The sequence below is a fragment of the Sciurus vulgaris genome (genome assembly GCF_902686455.1).
Source record: "Sciurus vulgaris genome assembly, chromosome: 12".
Classification (NCBI taxonomy): Eukaryota; Metazoa; Chordata; class Mammalia; order Rodentia; family Sciuridae; genus Sciurus; species Sciurus vulgaris.
In genome coordinates, this window is record NC_136473.1 from 110,241,241 (window position 1) to 110,259,200 (window position 17,960).

The window sequence follows — 17,960 nt, forward strand, 5'->3', positions numbered from 1 at the left end:
ATCATCTTTCATGGTCCTGTGGGTTGACTGGGCCCAGCTGGGCAGTTTTACTGCTGAGTCTCTCCTGAGGTCATAGCAAGACAACCGCTGCAGCTGGAGTCATCAGGAAGCTCAGCTGAGTGTTATCACAGCCAGTCTTCTCCCCTCTCCAAGTAGTTTCAGGTCTTCTTCTCACAACATGGCTTCCACATACAGTCTTCCCACTTGATGTCTCCAACAGCATAGCGGACTTTTTATATGGTGGTTCAGGCCCTATAAGCAGGTGTGTGAGGGTTAGGAAGCAGAGGCTTCCAGTATCTTGGAAGGCTGGGCCCAGAACAGGTGCAACCTCACCTCTGTCACATTCTTTTGGTTAATGCAAGTTAACAAGAACAGGTCAGGCAAGATTCAGAGTAGGAGGGGCTACTGAGGATGTGCATACCAGAAGCTGAAATTCATTGGATCTTCATAAACTAATAAAGTTACCTACAGCACCTTCAGGTGGGGTGAGCACTGCAAATGTGCATGAGAACTCCAAAGTCTCCCAAACACTGGCTTTCTGGTTGGTATTTCTGTTGTTTCTTCTCTTTCACGATTCATGTCACTATTCCACCACAAGTGCTCTAAGGTTTTTATTTTGTTAAGAGCAAAAGAGTGTCTGAAGTTAAAGGAAATATTCCCTTTTTTCTCCAGGGTTGGCCTCACAGATGTAGTCTCTGTTCAGTCACAGAAGGCCCATGCGCAGAAAGACCCCATGCTTAGGTCAATTCTGCTGTCATCCCCCTTGAAATCCTTCATTTTTAAACAAGAAACCCAAAATTTTCATTTTGCAATGAGCCCGTCAAATAATGAACCTGCTCTCTACTGCCGAATTGGTCAGGATTTCTCTTGATCTAGAAGCTACTGAGACACAAAAAGGATAATTAAAACATATGGCAAATAGGAAGGGAGAAGATGGCAATGGAGCATAAGGTCCAATTGGTCATTCAATGCGTTAGAAGAATAAGGCCCCAAGGTAACAATTTGCCTGAGGCTGGTTGCTTAGGACTGTCACAGCCCATAATCTCAGATGATCATACTCCCAGCTTCTCTTTCAGTCTGGTTTCTCTCCCATACAATGGATCTTTTATTTACGTTTATGTTTATGTTTATTCATCCCCCCAGACAGGCAGACATTTGGGGATGAATAAAATGTTTGGGCTACATCTGATTTGAAGTAAAAGACATTTCCACTTTTATTCCTCTCTTTGAAGTTACTTAGATGCAATTACAACATTGGCTTCATGTTCTATTCTCCTGACATAATATAGCTGTTGCTATGGAAAGGAGCAAACTGACTCAGAGAGAAATCATGACTTGGGAGGAGAAACAAAGTGATAAAACTTTAAACATTATGAGTCATTCCAATTGAAAAGTTGGGCAAGACTAGCTATGAGCGAATCACCAATTCAAAACAGCATCAAGAAACATGGAACCATTTTCTCCAGGATTATCTCAGCAAATGCCAGTCTACTTTTAAAATGACTTTAAATAAGCACCATTTGCTGAGATTGGGACCATTATACCAAAATTAGAGCCAAATAGTGTGAATCCTCCCAAGAGCCATGAATATTTCACCATTTGTTTCTCTGGTTAGACCAAGAAGTAACACTTCACAGGCAATATTTTTGACTGTACAATTCACACATGCCCCAAAGCAGCAAGCCTAAAACATACTTAAAAATACCTTTTTATGTTTTCCCCCCCAATAGACAACTGGAAAATTCTGCACGATTAATTCTTCTAAGTTCTTATGCTCTCATAGCCTAGAGGTAGGACAGACAGCGAGACACAGACAAAATGACTACTTTTGGAGTGACACATGGTCAACGTCTGGATAACAAGGTTTTTCATTCCCAGGTATTATGCTGGGAAGGACTACAGAGCTTTAGATTTTTCTACCTCTGACTTGTATGAACTGTTAACATCAAAACACATATGGATTTTGCATTTTGGTATATGCGAAGAAAATAATTTAATTTTTTTTCAATTATTAAATTAAAACAATAATTTTAATTAACTTCTCTAGATATACTAACATTTTAATTTGTTCTTTAAAAATATTAAGCCATTCTATCTGCACAACAAAGCACTATGATAAGCTTCGGAAGGGAGAGTATACAAAGGAAATAAAAGACTGTCCAGCACATCATTCAGTGTGACAGGGAAAACAAATAAACATAAGAAACAAACAGAGACTATAAAACTACAATGCCTAACATATTATACCCCGAGGATTAGGGGTGGAGTGAGACTTTGAAAGCTTCTGGAGAAGATTTGACCTAGGTGACTAGAAGAGAAGAGCTTTGTGCTCCAACTTGGGACCTTGTAAACTTTCCCCAAAATACCCACCAATTCTCCCTGCTGTCTCTAGCTCAATCTGGTAACGCACCTCCCCTTCCCTCCTTACCATGGTCATAAATCCAGTGTGTCTGTAAGGTCAAAATAAACAACAATAGCTTTCTCCTCCAGCAGCCCAAGATACCGAAAGGAAAGAAGGCCAAAGGGAAGAAGGTGGCTCCGGCCCCCGACGTGGTCAGGAAGCAGGAAGCCAAGAAGGTGGTGAACCCGCTGTCCAAGAAGAGGCTGAAGAACTTCGGCATTGGACAGGACATTGGAAAGAGACAAGGAAATAATAGGAATTGCTATAGTTGTGTGTTTTGTAATAATAATAAGCTATATTTGGTATTTGCCTGAACTTGTAAAGCTAAAATCATAAAAGGCTCCTGGTGACAAACTTGCTGTATGGCAGGATGACACTCCTGAATAATGCCGATATGATCATGTTTATCTATGATTTGAGTGGGGGCTCCTAGTCTAGTCGTGTTCTGGTCTTTATCAATGAAGACCAGAGCATGACTGGGCTGAAAATCACTACTTAAACCCCTGGACTTTTGGAGCAAACTGTCAGCAGCACCGTGACCAGAGGACTCCACGTCACTCTGTCTCTTGACTACCCTGGCTGCTGTCCACACTATCACTGATTGCTGATGGACCATTGTCATTGAGGCCAGATGACTGACCACCTCTCTGGCGATGATGACTGCCATCCAGCCTCCAGCTTATCGGACACCCGAGGACATCCAAAGACATCCAAGGAGCTGAGAGAGGCTACGGCTGAGAAGAATCCCCTCAGTCTTGCTGACTGGCTTCTTGGCTAAGAGATGTTGCATTGAGTAAGTCCATGGGGACTGGGTTCCAGGTGAACAAGGGAGAGAATCTTCAATGTATTTGTGACTTGCTATTACTAGGAATGTTAAGTTGAGTGTGCACTGCATAAATAAAATCCACTTATTGGAACCAAACTTGATTCCTCTCTTACTCACTGCTCGCAACAGACATCCGGCCCAAAAGGGACCTTACTTGCTTTGTAAAGTGGCACTGCTACATCCAGCTGCAGTGGCAAAGGGCTATTCTCTATAAGCGGCTGAAAGTGGCCCCTGCAATTAACCAGTTCACCCAGGCCTTGGACCGCCAAATAGCCACCCACCTGCTTAAGCTGGCCCATAAGTATAGATCAGAGACGAAGCAGGAGAAGAAGCAGAGGCTGTTGGCCCTGGCTGAGAAGAAAGCAGAGGGGACGTCCCCACAAAGAGACCACCAGTCCTTCGAGCAGGGGTCAATACTGTCACCACCTTGGTAGAGAACAAGAAGGCTCAGCTGGTGGTGATTGCACGACCTGGATCCCATTGAGCTGGTTGTCTTTCTACCTGCCTTGTGTCGCACGATAGGAGTCCCTTACTGCATCATCAAGGGGAAGGCCAGGTTGGGTCTGGTTCACAGGAAGATGTGCACCATGGTTGCCTTCACACAGGTGAACTCGGAAGACAAAGGAGCTCTGGCTGAGCTGGTGGAAGCTATCAGAACCAACTACAATGACAGATATGATGAGATCCATCACCACTGGGGAGGCAACGTCCTGGGTCCCAAATCTGTAGCTGGCATTGCCAAGCTGGGAAAGGCAAAGGCTAAAGACCTTGCCACGAATCTGGGATAAATGTATGCTGTTGGGTTTCTGTACATAAAAATAATAAATTATCCTCCATCCAGTGTCTTGGAAAAAAATTTTTAAAAAATAAACAACAATAGCTACCAGAGTGGACCCAGCAATATCGGGATGGGTAGGAGACACACCAGGACACAAAACACCCCTAATCTGCAAATTGGGAATGATAGATGGTGATGACCAGATTGAAAACAGCTCACCTTTGGAATATTATGGAAGATGACTACATTGGACATAATTTTAGTTTGCTTAGGGTGACTGGAGAAAGGCACTGGAGTGGGAAGAAGATAGATAAACATGTCACATGTGAGGAACTGACAGAGAGATGAGACAATCACAGGGGATCTTTGAAAGATCACAAGAGCTCAAAGTGCTTATGTAATGGTTTTACTTTGTTTTACCACAAGTCCACATCCTAACCACTCCCAAATCATCTGCACTTTCACATTTTGCACTTTGGGACAGCTTCTTAATGTGTTATGATGTACAGATAATTGTTACTCTACCTTCTTTTTATTGGCATGAACCTTGGTTATAGGTTTACTAGTCTATTTATCTTAACTATATTGTATCAAAGTCCCTCAGGTACATTCCCACTGTGCAAACATCACCACCATCCACCACTCATTACTTTTTATTGCTGCTCTATTTCCTACCTGTGACTTGATGCTTCTCCCAGGAGGTGGCAGTCAACTGCACTTAGAGTTCTGGGGACTTGCACACAGGTCAAGCCTTAATTATGCACTAAACAAATAACTGAATAATTTGCATGGACTTTCTTCAGTGGATTTAACTGAACTGATTATGTTTTTCTCAGGAGTAGGGACAATTAACATTAGTTTACTTACTAAGTTTAGACCTCATATGAGATTCAGAAAAAATATCCACACAAAAATTGGAAATTTCAAATAGAATGAAGTAAAACATTTCTCTACAAGAAAAAAAAAATTGGTTATCAATGAAGCAAATGAAACCAAGAGAGGTGAATAATTTTTGCCAGAGACTAAACCAGGAAGAAAGATCAGCATGCTAGATTGTTCTATGCACTGTGAAGACTGTACTTTTTTGCAATGCAGCAAATAGGTCATTAAAAATTTTGGCTGGTGGTGATTGTATGGTTTGCTATTTGCCAGGTACTATAAAGCACCCTCTCTGCCCTCTCAGCAGCCAACATTCTAAATTAAAAATGCTCATATTTCTTTGGATGAAAAGCTAATTGGAAAGTCAGTGCTCTTAGTAAAAATAAAATCCCAAATGATAATGTAGTTTTATGTACATATGAATGAATGGTATTTGTCTTTTATCTCATTCCCCTAATATTTCAGGTTGCTTTAAAAATAACACAAAATGCTATCTGATAACATGTTAAAGTAAAAGAAAAAGCAAAACTAGAGGTAGAAACAGAAACAGGAAGCACAAAGAGGTCACCATGATAATGCTTACCAGAATGCCCTTGACCTTGCTCTGAATGAACTTGGAATCAACCAAGGATTTTTAATAGTCAATGCAGAAAGGAAAACCTTATTAGTTATACAATACAATGTCCCCAAAATGTTCAAAAGAAGCACACTTTTCTTCAGAGTAAAATTAAAAATAAATTTCTCCCAAGGGACCTTAGAAAGAGGTCACCATGTAATATGCACGGTGCCTTCAGCAAGAGCAGACTGTTCCCTGTGCAGCCCTCAGAAGCTGAAGGCTTCCACCAAAGCACTGTTCAGTACAGCTGGTCTTCAGAGGCTACTCTTCCATGGTCTACTGTTTGGCTCTCTGCTGGTCTGGCTGTGCCAAAGGTAGACTTCACAGTCTGTAAGTATAGTTTTCCTACAGACCACAGCTCATATCGCAAATACTGGATACTCTAAATCATGATTTTTACAGACATTTGGTGGCAATAAGCTCAGACTGTACGTTCTGCAAGGTATAACAACGACATTTTTGCAAAGCTGTTGTATTCCAGCATCAGATTCTATTGTAAGCAAGTATCAGTAGAAGTCAAATATTTCAGTGATTAATGAGGAAAATACACAAATTGAGAAAATTATTTCCATTAACCTAACTTCTTTGCTACAAGATAGAAAAAGAGAACCATTCTATTTTGGTAGTAAAATACTTTAGTCTTTCATAGATGGCGGTAAAGATATCAACATTCAATGTTACATGTATAGACATGATCTGATTTCCTTTTACACTTCATTTAGTGCAGATTAGCCAATTCTAGTATCTTTCCTGAAAATGAATATAACACATTTGGAGTCTTTCAACTCAATTACACAATATTTACTGCTAATCATTTATAGAAAAAGGAAGTTTTAGGTACTGTAGAGAGCATCATCCAGCAGAGTCCTGAGAAAACTCACACTTATTTACAAATTCCTAATTGTTAAAGCTCCATTTGACTAATTACATATTATTTTCTTCTTAGTAGCTAGCTTTTTTTCCCCCAGCACTGAGGATTGAACCTAGGGCACACTACCACTGAACTACATCTTTGGCCTTTCTTATTTTTTGAGATAGGGTCTTACTAAGTTGCTCAGGCTGGCCTCCAACTTGTGATCCTCCTGCCTTAGCCTCCCAGTTGCTGGGATCAGAGGTGTGTGTCAAAACACTTGACTGGCAACTAACTTCTTAACATTTTGTGGTTTGTTGTCATACACTCAGCACAGCAGACTCTAAATAAACAGCTTCTCCCAGATTTGAAATCATCTGAACTATAACCTAGATTATGAAACAAAATGTAATAAGCTCCCTAAACCAGGTGTTTGTTTTAGGAAGGGACCATTTATAACAGCTTTGTAAACACAGCCAGGTTTATACTTAACCCTTTCCTGTCCTCCCAAAACACACTCCTCTCCCTAACACTTTACTCACTATTCAACATTCACAAGATAAAAGGTTTTTCCCTATTATTCCTATTTTTCCCTATTATTCCTTTTGAAATAATAATTTTTGTGGCTTATTTTATCAAAATGCATTTTGTCCTCCAATATGTAGATACCTCTAAAGTACTGCCCTGCTTAAAACTAATGTCATCCTTTTAAAAACACCCTTTCTAACAGTGTTCTGTAGTTCCTCACATCCTCGATTTTACGTGAATGTGGAGGATGTTAAATGTGGTTTTCCAGAACTTTCTCTAAGTCTGCATTCCACTCTACCTCAGCAGCTGGTCCAGTGGGCAGATCCTGAGCTGTGGCCTAAGAATGTTAAAGCCCCTGGGCAGAATCTCCCGTGTGTCTCAGCTCTCAGCACCATCACCCCACCTACCTTAGAATCCGCCAAGGCGCCAGCTGTCTCAGGCCCTCTGCTGACTTCTTCCCTAAGGGGTGAGCACCCTGGGCACAGCAACCCTGCTTACAGACACTTGGAAAACCCTTGTTTCCATCCCTTGCCCTTCTCCCCACCCTAAGAAGTCCCCAGCCCACTTCTCCCAGCTGGACGGGCTGCAGCACAGGATCTGCACACAGCCCTGTCAGCTACTCCCCAGCACCTGCACAGTCTGACCATCTGGTTCACCTCTTCTCAGGACCTTGTCTCTTACCGCACAGGGAACCTCTCCACCCAGCACTCGCTCCTCTTTGTCTGCATTTCCATCTACTTTACCTCCTTCCCTGAAGGGAGAAAGATGAACCTTCTTTCTTAGTTAAGGCCAAAACTTGCGATTCAGTTCCGGATTTCAGAAGCTTCTATGACCTTAGTGGCCTATTTTTTTAAAAAATCCTTAATCCTACAGTGGTAATTACGTAGTTGTATATTTTGCCAAAACTTATTGAAAGATACACTTAAAATGAATGGGTTTTACTGGATGAAAATTATAACTCAATAAAGTCATTAAAAAGTTCTTTAAAAAAAAAATAAAACCCTGAATCTCTTCTGTCCCTGTCCCTTCTGCTCATGCATACGTTCCAGTCTCTGACAAAATAAACAAAACCTAAACTTGAAAATGTACTCTGCATGTTCTATCCACACATGCATTTTAAAGAGCTCCTATTTTGTGCTCTTCTAAGTACTTGCAAGCTGCCAGCATGGTACTTACGTAATAAGAGATCTTATTTTTTAAAGAGCACTTAACATGTATAATCTTTTTAATCCTTCTGCCAAGGCTAATAAGCAGGTATTTTCTCTGTTTTATACATGAGAAAGCAGCCTTACAAGGGAACGGGACCTTGCCAAGGTTGTCAAAGCTGCAGTGGCAGTTAGGACCTGAACCCTGGTCTGCCCGATGATGAGCTTAAGCTCTTCATACTAAGCCAGGGCATTTTAGGTAAAGTGGGAGAGGAAAGGAAAGATCAGAATAATCTGTTGCTCACAAATTTCATGCACTTTTCTCTTGTATTAAGTCCTCACCCTCATGGCTAGGCACAGGAAGGTATTCCTTGCCAGAATAAGAACTAGAGGGTCAAAGTTGCTGGTGGACCACCAGACAGTATCCTGGGTCTACAGATCTTCTCTTACCATTCGAGGTAGAGAGAGATTTCACCCTGGAGTTCTGGTGGATAGCCAGAGAAAGTGAGTTTGGAAATACAAAATGGTATGGGTTATGCAAAAGCATGAACCAAGAGATCTCCTTAAGGGATATCTCTACTCAAATACAAAGTTTGGCATTTTTGATCCTGTGGATCATGGCAGACTCTAGAGTTGGTTTCATCTAAAGATCTCTACACCAAATTAGAAGAACTGGGTTAATGGTGAGGATGGAATGCTTCATCTATAGCTAAGCGTGATGTTATAAACCTGCAAATGAGCTGCAAAAAAAGTTCTAATGAAGGCTGAAAGTGTAAGTCATGAAAATCTGGAAATCTGTCCACCAAGGAACACTTATTAGATAGCTCAGAACACCAGAAGAGACAGGGAAAGATAAAGACCACACTTCAATCCTGATGACAAAAATCCCTGTAGTTTTCCAGAGAGGACATTGTGTGTACAAGGTCCAGAAATTATTCACCTGGCAGGATGTGACACAGGCTGAGCATGAGCGCATGTGGCTTGATAAGTCATGTCCCATAACAGATGGCCTCAGCCAGAACCCAAAATATCCTCCCTCTGTTGATAGGAATTCCAGCCACGAATCCTCAACCCTCAAAATCAGGGTTGAGAAGAAGATACATAATGGGAATTTGTGGTTATGAAAACCTGGAGAGGGGATCCTGAATCAGTATTCAGACTAAGAAGTAGGAAGAGTATGTCCTTACTAATTTCTTCTATCTGGGAGGACTTTACATGAAATATTTTGAACCCTTCATTCATCAAAGAGCATTTCAAGTTATTTCACCAAATCGTATGAAAAACAACTAAACCAGAGGAGAGAAAATAAGTATGTGGTGGTGTGTTTGGATGTGTTTACACACAGTTAAGAGTGAGAGAGAGGAGAGAGACAAGGCAGAAACACTTTAATAGACATAGCCTGTCTCTGTGGCATTGAGAAAGTCAAAGCACCTCAACTGAGACCAGTTGCTTGGGTCAATTATGTTTCCACCAATGAATATTTGATGAGAGAAATCAACACACCCTTGTTTCAGTTTATTCAGGATTTCTCAACATGTGATTCATTCACATGTGACAGTGAATGCTGCTTTCAGAGGTTACAAGAGGCTGTGTGTTTTTATAAAACAGGACTTAACACATTTTCTCTCAAAGTTCAGAAGCATTCTTGAAAGAAAGAAAGAAAGAAAGAAAGAAAGAAAGAAAGAAAGAAAGAAAGAAAGAAAGAAAGAAAGAAAGAAAGAAAGAAAGAAAGAAAAGAAAAGAAAAGAAAGAAAGAAAAGTATATCGGAAAAAAAAAATCTTTTACTCCCTGGCATGGCTGAATAGTCCAGTTAGTTCTGTTCTCATGTGAAATTGCTCTGTGTAGAAGTCTGTCTGATCCAGGACACTGAGGAGGCTGCTTCGGCTAAGTCACAGATGGTGCATTCAGGCTGCCATCTCACTGGTGACTGTCTGCTCTCAGTATGCTTCTGGCAACCTCCAGAACCTCCCTGGGAACTTCGGAAGTCCCCACCCTGCATCCTTCGCCAAGTGAACTCTAGTTGTCAGAGAAAAATCCAACAGCAGAGCTCCATGTCGGAAGTCTACAGACCTGAGTAGGCCCTTCCCAGGTACCTCTCACATGTGGCTAGAAGCAGGTTGGACCCTCCCCTCTTCTCCTCTTCAATCCTGGTAAGAGCCCAGCTGCTGCTCGCTGCCAAAGGCAGTTGTGTTGATAAGAAGGGGAGTACAACAGCATCTGATGCCTGGGTGGAGGCTCTGCCAGGTGTCGGACTCTGTCATTATACCCTTGTCACTCAAGGTCATGGGTGTCAAGAGATAATGCATTCCTCTTCCAGGACTCAATCTGTTGCTACCACTTGGCTGCAATCACCCAGCTGAATCAATAGAGAACTTCCCGGTTCTCTATTGGAAAGACTTCCAGAGATCATGTAGCTCCTATCCCTACATTAGAGGAATCTGAGTTGCAAAGTGCAGCTACCTTTCCAGGGCACAGAGCCTATATGTATAATCACCTGAGCAAGAACTCATGGCTCCCACCTTCTAATCCAGTGTGTTTTTACTGCAATAAACTTCCTCCTTAGATTGACCTGTAGAGTTGTTATGAGGTCCACAGACTCCTACCACCCAGCTGGTTGATGGGTTAAAGTCTTGTTTCTAAGAAAATCAGTTTTCTTTTCTTATTGAATTCTACAGGTTACCAGTGTTTGTGCTAAGGCCTATCGTAGAGAACTGTTACATTGTGACTTGTTTTTTAAACGTCTGCTAATCTGCCACCAAGGCCTAGCTTTCAGAGCTCAGGAAAGCAGAAGGGAGGGAAATCTGGAGAAATGGTACCCTGGAGGAGGATGTTTTACTACTTTGGTGGCACGACAATGAAAAAATGCCAGAATTCAATAGTATGGTAGCCTCCTGGAAGGTGGGATAATAAGGGTTGCAGTCTGGCCACTGTGGCGTGTACATTCCACACCTCTTCCACCTTCACTTCTTCTATTCCTTCTCCAACAAGTTTTTGCTGGCTGCCCGGCCTGACAGAAGATGATAAAGACCTCTGCTTCTGAGGATTTCATAGACTGCAAAGGGTTAAGAGAGACAAATGTGACAACTGTCTATGTTATAACCTAAAGAGAAAGGGGACAGAGAATAGAACAAGCATCCAGGAGGTATCAGAGGTGCCAAGAGGAACTGACACCTCATTCAGTCATTCAACCAGTGCATACTGAGCGTGAGCCTGCTTGCCAAGCTCCATTCCAGATCAGCAAGCAGCTGCAGCAGGTGTCGAGCACTTCTCCTGCTGTCCATTCCGGGGGAAAGGAAAAGGAAGGAAGCATATAACACAGCAAGTGGGAATGAGTGCTGGGACGAATAAGGCAGAGTGGGGGACAGAGTGGCTGGCATGAGACACATGCTATTTTAAGGAGGCAGAAACATGAAAGTAGTGAGGCAGGCATCGTACACATAGGTAGGAAGAGAGTGCTCTAGGCAGAGGAACAGCAACACAAAGGTCCTGAGGTAGGAGTGTACTGGCTGCATGCAAGGAATGAGGAAGCCAGTGTGACTGGTTCCCAAGGAAAGATGGAGAGTGATGTGCCACAGTCAGCTGAGGTCAAGTGAGTAGATCAGGCAGGACTCATAGGCTGCTATGGTGTGAATGTCCCACCAAAACTCATGTTGAAATGAAATCCCCCTTATAAGGTATTAAGAGGTAGGGACAGGTAGGACATTTTAAGAAGTGATCAAGTCATGAATTCTGTGCCCTCGAGTAGATTATCTATTCATGAGGCTAATGGGACTCATGAGTTAATGATTATCTCAGAGTGGTCTGTCATAAAAGTTAGTTTGGCTCTGGCTTGTCCATGTGCCCCTCTCATCACATAAGGCCCTATGTAGCCTCAGGACTCTGTAGAGAGTCCTCACCTCAGCAGGAGGGCCCTCACCAGACACATACAGGCAAATGCCCAGCACCATTGTTCTTTGGACTTCCAGAACCATAAGTTAAATAAATCTCTTTTCTTTATAAATTACCCAGTCTGTGGGATTCTGTTACCACAATAGAAAAAGGACTAAGACACAAGCCATAGTAAAACTCGGAATTTAATTCCAAATCCAATGAGAAGCAGAATTAGGGACCTAAGCAGAAGAACAGCATGATCTGATTTAGGCTTTAGGAATATCATTCTAGCTGCTGTGCAAACAGACTATAGGAGGAAAGATGGGTGCTAAAAAAGATATAAGGAGATAGTGCAGTAGCCCAGGCAGGAAATGATGATGGCTTAGACAAGGTGGTAGTGGTGGAGGAGATAAGACTCCTGAAAAAATACTTTGAAAAACTCGTATTAGTACAAGCTAGTCGAGAATGAGATTGTAGGGTTTATCAAAAGTCAGAAATTAAAGAGATTCTGTTTTATTCAGTAGCACCAAGGATTCTTAATCAGAGGACAGGACAAGGGTAATATTCGGTTCTAGTAAGATCATTTGAACAGTGGTATGGAGATTGGCCTGGACTGGAGAGATACTAGAGGCAAGAAAACTGCAATTGGAGTGGGGCGGGGTGGCACACACCTGTAATCCCAGCAGCTCAGGAGGCTGGCACAAGAGGATCACAAGTTCAAGGCTAGTCTCAGAAATTTAGCAAGTCTCTAAGCAACTCAGTGAGACCCTGTCTCAAAATAAAAAATAAACAAGGCTGGGATGATGCTCAGTGGTTAAGTACCCCAGGTTCAACCCTTGGTACCAACAAGTAAAGAAAAAGTAAAAAAGGGCTGGGAATGTAGTTCATTGGTAAAGTGCCCTGTACCACAAAAGGGGAAAAGAAAAAAAGAAAACTACACTCTAATAAACGCAAGTAGAGGATTAAGGTAGTTATTTGATTATATCTGAATTATGGTTTACAACAGATAGGTTCTTTTGGGGTATGCTAACTTTTCACAGAGGATGGAATTTTTGAGATGGATGAGTGATGGCAGCCATTCCAATTAGGTGTCAAAGGGTAACAGAAGACAGGCAGAGTCAGGAGAGGAATGACTCTGCACAATGTTCACTGGGAATGTTCCAGAGCACTTTCCCACAGGGACTTGTAGGTGTGGCCAATGCCTCACCTGCATGAACCACATTCCCAGCCCACACAGTCCAGCAGCTGATGAGTAGGCAGCCCTAATTTAGATGAGCTGCTCCATGAAACAGCTAAGCTTTGGGGCAATGTCTTAATGACTACCTACAAAATTCTGGGTCAAGTATTTAAGAAACAGGGAGGAGAGTACTTATGAGCTGAGCTGGTGTTTTACTGAATAGTGCAGCATAGTCATTCAGTCTATAATTATTGTCAGGACACAACTTGGCTTTCTGTTTGTGAAATGGGTTGTGAATTTAGAGGGATTTCAGAGGCTAGCTTGGAGTGGGATCTTGGGTAACTGATTTCCACTACTGATTCATCATATGAGCCCCCTGAGATTGTGGAAGGTCTTATCTTTGTTTTCCTATGACATGAATGCAATGCCTGAGGCTCCCAATAAACTCATGCTAAGAGAATAATGTGACCTTGAAGGATGGAGATTCTTTGTCTCTCAGAGTTCCCTTCTATAAACTGAGGAATATGTGTATTTTTACCTCTCACACTTAGAGGGACCTGTAGTAAAAATACAAATTCTAGTAAATACATTTGAACAGCATTTCAATACTTTGTTTTCTAGGAGAACTGGTTTGTGGTGTGGTACCATTGTCCCACCATATTCATGTAGAACTGGTTCCAGGACCCATCACAGATAAGTCTGTGAATGCTCAAATTCCTTACATGAAACGGTGTAATATTTATGTAAAACTGTGCAATCCTCTCATATGCATTATCTATGCAGCATTACATTGTGTTAGATATTATAAGTAATCTAGGGATGATTTTATTCTACTGTATTGTTTACGGGAAAATGACAAGAAAGTCTGCATGTGTTCAGTACAGACATGATTTTTCCCCCCTGAATATTTAAAATCCACAGTTGGTTGAATCCATGGATGCAGAACTCATGGAGAGGGAGAGAGTAAAGAAATGCTACTGGGGAGGGAGAGTGCAGAGGTGTCCTGGCAAGGAGGAGCAGTATGAGAGCGAGGCTGCACAGCCCACTAACTCTTGAGGTGATGCTGGTAAATTGATTCACATTTCTTGGCTTCAACTTCAATGTTCTTTCCAAAATGAGCACTCCATGATTACAATTATTCTTACTGAATTCCACCATCTCTACTGTAAAACGGAGTTCAAACTGGGCCAACAGCATTTTTTAGATTATATCATATTACGTCCCTTAACATCTCAGTAACTTTAAGTCTTCCTCTGGAAAGTAATGCAATAAAAGAGCTGACCTTACTTCTTCCTTCTGTTCTAAAATTCTATATGCCACTCCATGGGGATGAATCAGTGTTCCTTTCCTGCCTGCACTACTCCACAGGACAAAAATGTTTGACTCGCCCATGCTTTGTAGGTCCCTGCTAGCTCAGCTGCCCCTGAGGTTATGGAATGAACCATTTAAGGCATCAGAATCAATGATCTACTGGGGACCTTGAATCACCAAGATTCATGAAGTTCTTTCAACTTGCCAGATGCCATGCTAGAAAAACAAGAGATAATAAAACGAGGTTTATGTTATCAGTCCAGCACATTCTTTGGGATGATCAAATTTATAAATATTGTTTTATCACTCTCTTTAATTTTTTATATTTTAGTGGATTTCCATTACTTGAGTCCAAAGTATACATGTAGTTGCTTAGATTTTGGAGATTGCTCCTTACATTTAAGTCATTTATGCACCTAGAATTTGTTTTATATGTTGCTTTAAGATTATTAAGATGAAAGAAATCAAGTCTGGAACAAATTGTTATGCTTAAGCCATTTATTAAGTTATCCATCCTTTTTTCATTTAATTGAACAAAAACAGCTGTCATTTATTAAATTTTCATATGAATAAGAACTATTTATGAATTCCCCTGGTTTGCTTCACTTATGTACCTGTCTATTCTAATGATCTTGCCAAACTGATTTGATTTCAGGGCTTTTACGTAATGTTCTGATATCCGGTGAGGCAAGTTTCCTCTTTAATCTTACTGTGAACAATTTTATTGGCTATTCTTAGACTTTTTTGTTATGCCATATAAACTTCAAGGTACTTTTGTATTCTTAATTGAATAGTGTTTATATTCAGGTTGGAATTGTATTAAAGTTATACATCACCTTTTTTTTTGTTTTTTAAGAAAAGAACATTCTTATGATGCTATTTTCCATCCAAGGATATAGTTTGACCATCTGTTCAGATCTTCTTGCTTTATGATCTACATTAAGATTTACTATTTGGCTAAATACATTTTAAAAATTAGAAAAATAAATATATTCAAAAAAATAATAAAGGTTTGGATTTTTTTTTTTTTAATACAAGGGATTGAACCCAGGGGTACTCTAACCACTTAGTCACATCCCCGCCCTTTTTCTGTTCTATTTAGGGCCTCACTAAGTTGCTGAGGCAGGCTTTGAACTTGTGATCCTTCTGCCTCAGCCTCGTGAGCCACTGGGATTACAGGTGTGTGCCACTGCCCGTCTGAAATATAAAGGTTTTAATGAAGAGAAAAAGTAAGGTTTTATAAAATTTAAAGGGCTCTTATATGTAGATAAGGATGAAAAGCCAAAAGAAAAATTGGGCAAGGGTTCAAGTAAGTTATTTACAGAAGAGTAAATCCAAATGTCTGACAAACACAGGAAAGATGCTCAACTCACCCTTAAATATTTCAAATCTTTGTACCAGGAATTCTCAACTTTTTACATTGTTTCTCATCTTCCTCACAGGATTCTGAGCTGGATAACTCTTTTGTGTTTGGATGATGCCCTGAGTATTGCAGGATATGCAGCAGAATCCCTGGCTTTGCCCAGTATAAATTGGTAGCACCCTCCCCCAAGTCATGACAATTAAAACTATCTCTAGACATTGACACATGTCTCTGGAAGGCAAAAATCATTGCAGACTGAGAACCACTTATTTGCACCTACTAGACAAGCAAAAATGTAAAAGTCACACATCAGATTCTTCTCATCCTTCAAATTTGACTTCTGATATCAGCAGGAGAAAATTCTGCTCATGTGATTGATTTTACCTGCAATCATAGATACAGTGCAAAACAAATACTCCCATCTGTTGCTAGTAAATATGGTAAGTTATTATAGCTTTTATGGAAAACAACAGAGGAACACCTATTAAATGAAAAATGCATACACTCTTTAACTCAGCAATCACAGTCCTGGGAATAAATGCCATTAAAATTACATTTAAAAGACATAGCTATATTGTACAATGATGTTAATCGCAGTATTACTGGCAGTGATCAAAAACTAGAAACAATGAATTAATTATAGTACAGCCACACAATGGGATATTTTGTAGGTATTTAAAAGAATCAAAGACATACCTTATTACTCAGAATGTGCACTGTAAATTATTCCTTAGAGAGAAAAACAAAAACTAGAAATGTGTATAACTGTATAAGTTATAATCCTACCTTTTGCAAAACACACATTTCTACATATGAAAAAGAGAAAAATATCTCTCAATATTTTATTTACTCCTACCAAAAAGGGAACACAGTATCCAGAATATATAATGAACTCTTATGACTCAATGACAAAAGATTAAACCACCCATAAAAAAGTGGGCAAAGGACTTGAATAGACATTTTTTCTGAAGATGTACAAATAGCCAACAAATACATGAAATGATGCTCAACACACTCATTCATTCAAAAATGCAAATCAAAGCTACAATGAAATACTATTTCATACCCATCAGGATGACTATTTTTAAAAGAGGAAAATAAATGTTGACATGGATGTGGGGAAAACTGGAACCTTTTGTACATTGCTTGCAGAATGTAAAGTGGTGGAGCCTCTCTGCAAAACATTTAGTTTGGCAAGTCCTCAAATAAACATAGGATACAGCAATCCTTCTCCTGGTAAGTACCCCCAAAGTATTGAAAACAGGCATTGAAACACTTGCACAGGAACGTGCACACCAGCACTATTCATAAGAGCCCAAAAGCAAGAACAACCCAAATGTTCGTCAACAGGCGAATACATAAGCAAAATGTAGTACATACACATATTACTCCACTATAATAAGGAATGAGGGACTGACACAAACTACAATGTGAATGAACCTTTAAAACATTATGCTAAGTGAAAAAAAACAGACAAAAAGGGTCATATATTGGTATGAAAATTCCAGAACAGTTCAATTCATAAAAACAGAAAGCATATTACTGTTTGCTAGGGGCTGGAAGGAGGAGGAGCAGTAGCACTATAGCTTAATGGTAAGGGTTTCCTGTCCAGCTTTTATGGCAAGGGTGGTTGTAATGTCTTGGAACTAGACCCAAAGAACGGCCTCCACAATACTGTGAATGTACTGGAACATACTAAAGGCACTAAGTTGTTATGTGAATACTACCTCAATTTAAAAATATATCCTATTTGCCACTGTGCTAGTTTCCTATTGCTGAACAACAAACTACCACAAATTTAGCATCTTAAAAAAATCATATCTCTAACTCACAGATCTGTAGAGCATGAAATCCAGGTGGGCTTGAGTGGTTCTCTGCTTAGTGTTCCACAGGCCAAAACTAAAATGTTGAGCAGGCCAAGCTCTTCTCCAGTTGCTCCAAGAAGAATCCACTTCCAATCATTGGGATTTGTAGCCAGAACTCAGTTCCTTATAGATAGGACTGGGGTCCCTTGCTTTCTCCTTGGCTGACAACCAGAAGCTAGCAGAAGTTGCCACAGAGGGACCATGTTCTTTGGAGCACAGTCCCCTCCAGTAGCAGCACATCAAATTTTTTCTCCAAAAATTCTGCTTTTAAAGAACTCATTTATTGAATTAGGACCAGATGGATAATCTGACTTTTGCCATAAAAAGTTAGATAATCACAGGAATATCAT

The 17,960-nt window shown here is 40.5% G+C and overlaps 1 pseudogene across 1 annotated transcript; it reads left to right on the forward strand.

Moving 5' to 3' along the window:
* The first annotated feature begins 2,439 nt into the window (after positions 1–2,439).
* On the forward strand, positions 2,440–6,870 carry LOC306641431 (large ribosomal subunit protein eL8-like; annotated as a pseudogene). Its single transcript has 2 exons — positions 2,440–2,706; positions 3,335–6,870. The product of its transcript is annotated as a large ribosomal subunit protein eL8-like (transcript).
* Positions 6,871–17,960: the final 11,090 nt, after the last annotated feature.